This window comes from Salmo salar, chromosome ssa02 (genome assembly GCF_905237065.1).
Source record: "Salmo salar chromosome ssa02, Ssal_v3.1, whole genome shotgun sequence".
Lineage (NCBI taxonomy): Eukaryota > Metazoa > Chordata > Actinopteri > Salmoniformes > Salmonidae > Salmo > Salmo salar.
Genome location: NC_059443.1, coordinates 10,021,157 through 10,031,748, shown reverse-complemented (window position 1 = coordinate 10,031,748; position 10,592 = coordinate 10,021,157).

Sequence of the window (10,592 nt, the reverse complement as noted above, 5' to 3'; positions counted from 1 at the left end):
GGTGGGACGCAATGCAGATAGCCCGGTTAGCCAATGTGCAGGAGCACTGGTTGGTCGGCCCAGTTGAGGTAGTATGTACATGAATGTATAGTTAAAGTGACTATGCATATATGATAAACAGAGAGTAGCAGCAGCGTAAAAATAGGGGTTGGGGGGGCACACAATGCATATAGTCCGGGTAGCCATTTGATTACCTGTTCAGGAGTCTTATGGCTTGGGGGTAAAAACTGTTGAGAAGCCTTATTGTCCTAGACTTGGCACTCTGGTACCGCTTGCCATGCGGTAGTAGAGAGAACATTCTATGACTGGGGTAGCTGGGGTCTTTGACAATGTTTAGGGCCTTCCTCTGACACCGCCTGGTGTAGAGGTCCTGGATGGCAGGCAGCTTAGCCCCAGTGATGTACTGGGCCGTACGCACTACCCTCTGTAGTGCCTTGCGGTCAGAGGCCGAGCAATTGCCATACCAGGCAGTGATGCAACCAGTCAGGATGCTCTCGATATTGCAGCTGTAGAACCTTTTGAGGATCTCAGGACCCATGCCAAGTCTTTTTAATTTCCTGAGGGGGAATAGGCTTTGTCGTGCCCTCTTCACGACTGTCTTGGTGTGTTTGGACCATTCTAGTTTGTTGTTGATGTGGACACCAAGAAACTTGAAGCTCTCAACCTGCTCCACTACAGCCCCGTCAATGAGAATGGGGGCGTGCTCGGTCCTCCTTTTCCTGTAGTCTACAATCATCTCTTTAGTCTTGGTTACATTGAGGGATAGGTTGTTATTCTGGCACCACCCAGCCAGCTCTCTGACCTCCTCACTATAGGCTGTCACGTCGGTGATCAGGCCTACCACTGTTGTGTCGTCTGCAAACTTAATAATGGTGTTGGAGTCGTGCCTGGCCATGCAGTCGTGGGTGAACAGGGAGTACAGGAGGGGACTGAGCACGCACCCCTGGGGAGCTCCAGTGTTGAGGATCAGCGTGGCAGATGTGTTGCTACCTACCCTCACCACCTGGAGGTGGCCCGTCAGGAAGTCCAGGATCCAGTTGCAGAGGGAGGTGTTTAGTCGCAGGATCCTTAGCTTAGTGATGCGCTTTGAGGGTAATATGGTGTTGAACGCTGAGCTGTAGTCAATGAATAGCATTCTCACATAAGTGTTCCTTTTGTCCAGGTGGGAAAGGGCAGTGTAGAGTGCAATAGAGATTGCATCATCGGTGGATCTGTTTGGGCGGTATGCAAATTGGAGTGGGTCTAGGGTTTCTGGGATAATGGTGTTGATGTGGGCCATTACCAACCTTTCAAAGCACTTCATGGCTACAGACGTGAGTGCTACGGGTCTGTAGTCATTTAGGCAGGTTGCCTTTGTGTTCTTGGGCACAGGGACTATGGTGGTCTGCTTGAAACATGTTGGTATTACAGACTCAATCAGGGACATGTTGAAAATGTCAGTGAAGACACCTGCCAGTTGGTCAACACATGCCCGGAGCACACGTCCTGGTAATCCGTCTGGCCCCGCAGCCTTGTGTATGTTGACCTGTTTAAAGTTCTTACTCACGTCGGCTATGGAGAGCGTGATCACACAGTCGTCCGGAACAGCTGATGCTCTCATGCATGCCTCAGTGTTGCTTTCCTCGAAGCGAGCATAGAAGTGATTTAGCTTGTCTGGTGGGCTCATGTTACTGGGCAGCTCGTGGCTGTGTTTCCCTTTGTAGTCTGTAATAGTTTGCAAGCCCTGCCACATAAGACGAGTGTCGGAGCCGGTGTAGTATGATTAAATCTTAGCCCTGTATTGACGCTTTGCCTGTTTGATGGTTTGTCGCATGGCATAGCAGGATTTCTTGTAAGCTTCCGGGTTAGAGTCACGCACCTTGAAAGCGGCAGCTCTACCCTTTAGCTCAGTGCGAATGTTGCCTGTAATCCATGGCTTCTGGTTGGGGTATGTACGTACAGTCACTGTGGGGACGACGTCCTCGATGCACTTATTGATAAAGCCAGTGACTGATGTGGTGTACTCCTCAATGCCATCGGAAGAATCCCGGAACATGTTCCAGTCTGTGATAGCAAAACAGTCCTGTAGTTTAGCATCTGCTTCATCTGACCACTTTTTTATAGACCGAGTCACTGGTGCTTCCTGCTTAAATTTTTGCTTGTAAGCAGGAATCAGGAGGATACAGTTGTGGTCGGATTGACCAAATGGAGGGCGAGGGAGAGCTTTGTACGCGTCTCTGTGTGTGGAGTACAGGTGATCTAGAATTTTTTTCCCTCTGGTTGCACATTTAAAATTTGATGGAAATTTGGTAGAACTGATTTAAATTTCCCTGCATTAAAGTCTCCGGCCACTAGGAGTGCCGCCTCTGGGTGAGTGGTTTCCTGTTTGCTTATTTCCTTAAACAGCTGACTGAGTGCTATCTTAGTGCCAGCATCTGTCTGTGGTGGTAAATAAACAGCCACGAAAAGTATAGCTGAAAACTCTCTAGGCAAGTAGTGTGGCCTGCAATTTATCACAATATACTCTACTTCAGGCGAGCAAAATCTAGAGACTTCCTTAGATTTCGTGCACCAGCTGTTGTTTACAAATATGCACGGACCGGCCCTCGTCTTACCGGAGTGTGCTGTTCTATCTTGCCGGTGCAGCGTATATCCTGCTAGCTGAATATCCATGTCGTCATTCAGCCACAATTCCGTGAAACATAGGATATTACAGTTTTTGATGTCCCATTGGTAGGTTATTCATAATCGTACCTTGTCTAGCCTGTTTGGAATAAGTGGGACACCTCGACAACATCCGGTGAAATGGCAGAGCGCCAAATTCAAATTAAATTACTATAAATATTAAACTTTCATGAAATCACAAGTGTAATACATCAAAATAAAGCTTAACTTGTTGTTAATCCAGCCGCCATGTCAGATTTCAAAAAGGCTTTACGGCGAAAGCAAACCATGTGATTATCTGAGGACAGCGCCAAGCACACAAATGCATAACAAATCATTTTCAACCAGGGAGTTGCGACACGATAGTCAGAAATAGCGATATAATACATGCCTTACCTTTGAAGATTTTCTTCTGTTGGCACTCCAAAAGGTCCCAATTACATTACAAATGGTCCTTTTGTTCGATAAAGTCCTTCTTTATATCCATACAAAATGAATCCCAAACGTTACCAATAAACTTATCCAAACAAGTCAATCAACATTTATAATCAAACCTTAGGTACCCTAATATGCAAATAAACTATACAATTTAAGAGGGAGAATCGTTATTGTCTTTACCGGAGAAAAATACCAAAGAATGCGCTCTCATTCACGCGCTTGGAAACACTACAGCCACAATGGGAGCCACCTAGAAAAACTACAATTTCTGGCAAATTTTTCCAAAAACCAGCCTGAAACGCTTTCTAAAGACTGTTTACATCTAGTGGAAGCCATAGGAACTGAAATCGGGCAAGATTTCGCCCTATTATAAAAGTGCCAGTCATTGAAATCAGTGGTAGGATGAATTTTTTTTGGGGGGGCGGATGGTTTGTCCTCGGGGTTTCGCCTGCCATTTCAGTTCTGTTATACTCACAGACACTATTTTAACAGTTTTAGAAACTTATATGCATATCCTAGCTTCTGGGCCTGAGTAGCAGGCAGGGTTACTTTGGGCACGCTTTTCATCCGGACATCAAAATACCGCCCCCTATCCCAAAGAAGCTAGTTTATTGTCCAATGATTGCACGTTGGCGAGTAGTATTGACGATAACAGCAACTTTCCCACTCGCCTTTTTCGGGTCCTGACCAGGCATCCGGCTCTTTGTCCTCTGTACCTGTGTCGCTTCCTCTTGCAAATAACGGGGATGTTGGCCCTGTCGGGTGTTTGAAGAATGTCCTGTGCGTCTTGCTTATTGAAGAAAAAATCTTTGTCTAATCCGAGGTGAGTGATTGCTGTCTTGATATCCAGAAGCTCTTTTTTTGCCGTAAGATACGGTTGCAGAAACATTATGTATAAAATAAGTTCCAAATTACTTTAAGACATGAAGGTCAGTCAATCAGGAAAGTGTAAAGAACTTTGAAAGTTTCTTCAAGTGCAGTCACAAAAACCATCAAGCACAATAATGAAACTGGCTGTCATGAGGACCGCCACAGGAAAGGAAGTCCCAGAGTTACCTCTGCTGCAGAGGATAGAGTTAACTGCACTTCAGAAATTGCAGCCCAAATAAATGCTTCACAGAGTTCAAGTAACAGACACATCTCAACATCAACTGTTCAGAGGAGACTGCGTGAATCAGGCCTTCATGGTCGAATTGCTGCAAAGAAACCACTACTAAAGGACACAAATAAGAAGAAGATACTTGGTTGGGCCAAGAAACACAAGCAATGGACATTAGACCGGTGGAAATCTGTCCTTTGGTCTGATAAGTCCACATTTTAGATTTTTGGTTCCAATCTCTGTTTTTTTGTGGGACGCAGAGTAGGTGAACGGATTATCTCTGCATATGTGGTTCCCATGTCAAGCATGGAGGAGGAGGTGTGATGTGTGGAGGTGCTTCTAATGGCACACTTAAACAGCATGGCTACCACAATATTATGCAGTGATATGCCATCCCATCTGGTTTGTGCTTAGTGGGACTATCATTTGTTTTTCAACAGGCCAATGACCCAATACACCTCCAGGCTGTGTAAGGGCTATTTGACCAAGATGGAGAGTGATGGAGTGCTGCATCAGATGACCTGGCCTCCACAATCACCCGACCTCAACCCATTTGAGATGGTTTGGGATTAGTTGGATTGCAGAGTGAAGGAAAAGCAGCCACAAAGTGCTCAGCATATGTGGGAACTCCTTCAAGCCCTTTGGAAAAGCATTCCAGGTGAAGCTGGTTGAGAGAATGCCAAGAGTGTGTAAAGCTGTCATCAAGGCAATGGGTGGCTACTTTGAAGAATCTAAAATGCAAAATATGTTTTGATATGTTTAACACTTTTTTGGTTACTACATGATTCCATATGTGTTATTTCATAGTTTTGATGTCTTCACTATTATTCTACAATGTAGAAAATAGTAAAAATTAAGAAAAACCCTTGAATGACTAGGTGACTGGTGTACTGTATGTTGTGGTATCAAAAGACGAGGAACTGATTGGAACATGCACTTTGTGTTCCTGTCTATTCAGTCTGAATGAGCTCTTTATGTCTGTGTTGATAAAAAGGGGTTAAAGGCATGAGAACAGTATCCCGTGTCTAATACCATGTTATTTTGGATTGTCCTTTGCTATTATTTCCTCTGTTTTCCTTTCTCTCCTAGTAATCCACTGCCTCTCCATTTGCTCGCTGTAAGAAGTTTTAATCTGCAAACTCATAGAGATTAATGGTTCTTTATAATCTTTTGGAATTTGTGGGTTTACTAGAGTCTAGACAAAAGTAAATGTTCACTACAGTTCACTTCAGCCAACCTGGAAAGAAGAACGTTGCCAGAGGGTGTAGTTCTGGTTTAAAGGGGCAATCTGGGATTGGTACATCTGTATTTGAACTTTTACATTAACAATGTATAGTCTTTGCTTTTGTTTGAATCTGAGATTTTCCATTTAAGGGGCCTCTCTTATGAGTCCATTAACAGCCTGTAACTAACACCTCGAAAATGTACCAAATCCATTTATTAACAAACAAAAAAATGTACCTCCAAAACCCCTATCTATCCAATAACACACCCATAACATTGCAGGAAGACAGGATTCTGAGGTGTTTTGGGTTGTGTCCCAAATGGCACCCTATTCCCAATATAGTGTACTACTTTGTACAAGAGCCTTATGGGCCCTAGTCAAAAGTAGTGCACTATATAGGGAATAGGGTTCTTTGGGCCCTGGACAAAAGTAGTGCATTATATAGGGAATATGGTGCCATTTGGGACACAGACCTGTTGTATACAGAGGAGTTCTGCTTGTTAGTATGTGTAACCAGAGTCCTTGGCCTCTCGAAGCCTGATTATCGTCTTTGAGCTTGAGTTTCAGAGGCTGACGTGTCTAAGAGACGTCCACAAATCACAGTTCTGAACAGAAGCATTCTTCTGTCCTCTGGGGTATACAGGGCTTCGTCTGGTTCCCCTCTGTGATATATGCTGAGGCCAAGAAGTCATGTAGCTATTAATTTATTAGCCCCTTGATTTATGTACACTATAAAAACACTGGTAGTGTCTGCCCCATCCCTCCATCCCTCTATTCCTCCATCCCCCATCCCTCTATCCCTCCCCCATCCCTCCATCCCTCCCCCCATCCCTCCATCCCTCTCTCCATTCCTCTATCCCTCCATCCCTCTCTCTATCCCTCCATCCCTCCCTCTATCCCTCTCTCTCCATCCCTCCATCCCTCTATCCCTCTCTCTCCATCCCTCCATCCCTCTCTCCATCCCTCTCTCCATCCCTCCATCCGTCTCTCTCCATCCCTCCATCCCTCTCTCCATCCCTCCATCCCTCTCTCCATCCCTCTATCCTCCATCCCTCCATCTCTCCATCCCTCTCTCTCCATCCCTCCATCCCTCTATCCCTCTCTCTCCATCCCTCTATCCCTCTCTCTCCATCCCTCTATCCCTATCTCCATCCCTCCATCCCTCTATCCTCCATCCCTCCATCCTCCATCCCTCCATCCCTCTCTCTATCCCTCCATCCCTCCCTCTATCCCTCTCTCTCCATCCCTCCATCCCTCTATCCCTCTCTCTCCATCCCTCTATCCCTCTCTCTCCATCCCTCCATCCCTCTCTCCATCCCTCTCTCCATCCCTCCATCCGTCTCTCTCCGTCTCTCTCCATCCCTCTATCCTCCATCCCTCTATCCTCCATCCCTCTATCCTCCATCCCTCTCTCTCCATCCCTCTATCCCTCTCTCTCCATCCCTCTATCCCTATCTCCATCCCTCTCCCTCTATCCTCCATCCCTCTATCCTCCATCCCTCCATCCTCCATCCCTCCATCCCTCTATCCCTCAATCTCTCCATCCCTCCCCACTCCTCCTCGGAGTACTCTAATAATTTGGTGACAGATGATGTGAAGGTAGAGAAAGTTCAACAATTAGACCAAATGAAAACAGTTCATGTATCACTCTGGTAGTTGAGTACTGTGGAAGGTAATGGATGAATGTTGAGACCAGCGCATGGAAGCAGACCTCTGACAGAGCAGAGTATAACACATGTACTGTGCACTATGTGTCTCTCAAAGGGCACCCTATTCCTTATTTAGGGCACTACTTTAGACCAGGGCCTATAGGGATCTGAAGTGCACTTTATAGAGGATAGAGAGCCATTTGGAATGCAGCCTGTAGATGGTGTTTTTCTACAGTCATGGTTTCATTGAGTCACTTGTTGATCTGTCCTGAAACCAGCCTCTCATCAACTCCTCATTAATCAGTCAGCTGTTATACACCAAAGACAGACCAGGAACAATTAAGAGAACATTTCAATTCCCTTAGTGTAACACGTAAATAAATGAGCCTTCCTACAGTGCCATAAAATTACAAAAAAGATTTGGCACTTATAATAATGAGTATTTCTAATAATGAGTATTTCTAATAATGAGTATTACTAATTATGTGTATTCATTATGTGTATTACTAATGATTACTACTAATAATGAGTACTACTAATAATGAGTATTTCTAATAATGAGTATTACTAATTGTGAGTTACTAATTGTGAGTATTACTAATTGTGAGTATTTCTAAGAATGTGTATTTCTAAGAATGTGTATTTCTAAGAATGAGTATTTCAAAGAATTAGCATTAATAAGAATGAGTATTAATAATAATGAGTTTTTATACTAATGAGTTTTTATAATAATGGGTATTTATAATAATCGGTTTTACTAATAATGAGTATTACTAATAATGAGTATTACTAATAATAGCATTAAATATATCTTATTGTATTATTTTACTTATTACTAATAATGAGTATTACTAATAATGAGTATTATTATAATGAGTATTACTAATAGTGAGTATTATTATAATGAGTATTACTAATAATAAGAATTCATTATAATGAGTATTACTACACCACTATGTACAAGACTTAGAACATACAGTAGTATAAGAGGTGGTCGTACTTTTGACAAGTTAGAGGTACTGTAAACAATATTGGGAAGGGAGCAGTGTCCCCCCCCCCCCCACCACCACCACCACCACCGCTGGGAATGGTGAAAATCTGCCGCTCCAGCTCTGTGACTCACTACAGGGAGAGGAAATGTGAAGTGTTTGGAAGTCTGTTTGTGAGTAATCGTTGTGGTTTGCTGGGTCATATCCACATCCTTGGACACTTCACTGTGCTTCTCTCACTCTCACTTTTTCCACCAACCAGCCACCTACACACCACTTAAAGAGATTCCCTCACAGCATAGCCCTTTGATAAGGCGGAGGAGAGTCTAACAGCAGCCTCTAGACCAGAGGGCCACATCAGGATTTTGAAATTCAATGGAAGGCCGCACAGATTTTTTCCTTCACAGAGTTGTTTGTCAAAATCATGTTTGTCAAAAACCAGAAAAAAAAGGAAGTTATGTGATAATATATATGTCCAAAATAAGAATTTTCACACAAAAAACTCAACTGAATGAAAAAATGGGCTCGCGGGCCAGACAGGTTTTGCTGAGGTATCAACCTCGACTCTCTGTTCCCCTGTTAACGTTAGAACCAGAGGGATGGTTAGCTGGAGGAAGAGGAGGAGGAGGAGGAGGAGGGCAACGGTTCAATACTACTGACACAGCATGGATATATGGACACTGATGATTCAGGTCATAATGATGAGGACAGTAGACTAATGTATGTTTTGTCAGGTCATAATGATGAGGACAGTAGACTAATGTATGTTTTGTTCGGTCATAATGATGAGGACAGTAGACTAATGGATGTTTTGTCAGGTCATAATGATGAGGACAGTAGACTAATGTATGTTTTGTTAGGTCATAATGATGAGGACAGTAGACTAATGTATGTTTTGTCAGGTCATAATGATGAGGACAGTAGACTAATGTATGTTTTGTCAGGTCATAATGATGAGGACTGTAGACTAATCTATGTTTTGTTAGGTCATAATGATGAGGACAGTAGACTAATGGATGTTTTGTTAGGTCATAATGATGAGGACAGTAGACTAATGTATGTTTTGTTAGGTCACAATGATGAGGACAGTAGACTAATGTATGTTTTGTCAGGTCATAATGATGAGGACTGTAGACTAATGTATGTTTTGTCAGGTCATAATGATGAGGACTGTAGACTAATGTATGTTTTGTTCGGTCATAATGATGAGGACAGTAGACTAATGTATGTTTTGTCAGGTCATAATGATGAGGACAGTAGACTAATGTATGTTTTGTTAGGTCATAATGATGAGGACAGTAGACTAATGTATGTTTTGTTTGGTCATAATGATGAGGACAGTAGACTAATGTATGTTTTGTCAGGTCATAATGATGAGGACAGTAGACTAATGTATGTTTTGTTAGGTCATAATGATGAGGACAGTAGACTAATGTATGTTTTGTCAGGTCATAATGATGAGGACAGTAGACTAATCTATGTTTTGTTAGGTCATAATGATGAGGACAGTAGACTAATGTATGTTTTGTCAGGTCATAATGATGAGGACAGTAGACTAATGTATGTTTTGTTCGGTCATAATGATGAGGACAGTAGACTAATGGATGTTTTGTCAGGTCATAATGATGAGGACAGTAGACTAATGTATGTTTTGTTAGGTCATAATGATGAGGACAGTAGACTAATGTATGTTTTGTCAGGTCATAATGATGAGGACAGTAGACTAATGTATGTTTTGTCAGGTCATAATGATGAGGACTGTAGACTAATCTATGTTTTGTTAGGTCATAATGATGAGGACAGTAGACTAATGTATGTTTTGTTAGGTCACAATGATGAGGACAGTAGACTAATGGATGTTTTGTCAGGTCATAATGATGAGGACTGTAGACTAATGTATGTTTTGTCAGGTCATAATGATGAGGACTGTAGACTAATGTATGTTTTGTTCGGTCATAATGATGAGGACAGTAGACTAATGTATGTTTTGTCAGGTCATAATGATGAGGACAGTAGACTAATGTATGTTTTGTTAGGTCATAATGATGAGGACAGTAGACTAATGTATGTTTTGTTTGGTCATAATGATGAGGACAGTAGACTAATGTATGTTTTGTCAGGTCATAATGATGAGGACAGTAGACTAATGTATGTTTTGTTAGGTCATAATGATGAGGACAGTAGACTAATGTATGTTTTGTCAGGTCATAATGATGAGGACTGTAGACTAATGTATGTTTTGTTAGGTCATAATGATGAGGACAGTAGACTAATGGATGTTTTGTTAGGTCATAACATCCATTAAAACAGATTATCACTTAAATAGGTATAAAACTGCACTTTAAAAGGTAAATATTGTACATTATCAATATCATTATTTCTAAATGGAAAAATACAATGTGCAATTATAATACTCATACCAGTGTCTGAGTATGGTTCACCCATAGACAGGTTCAAGTTATTTTTTCAGACCTACATTCACTCCTGTAGCCAAGCTAATGTATGTTTTGTTAGGTCACAATGATGAGGACAGTAGACTAATGGATGTT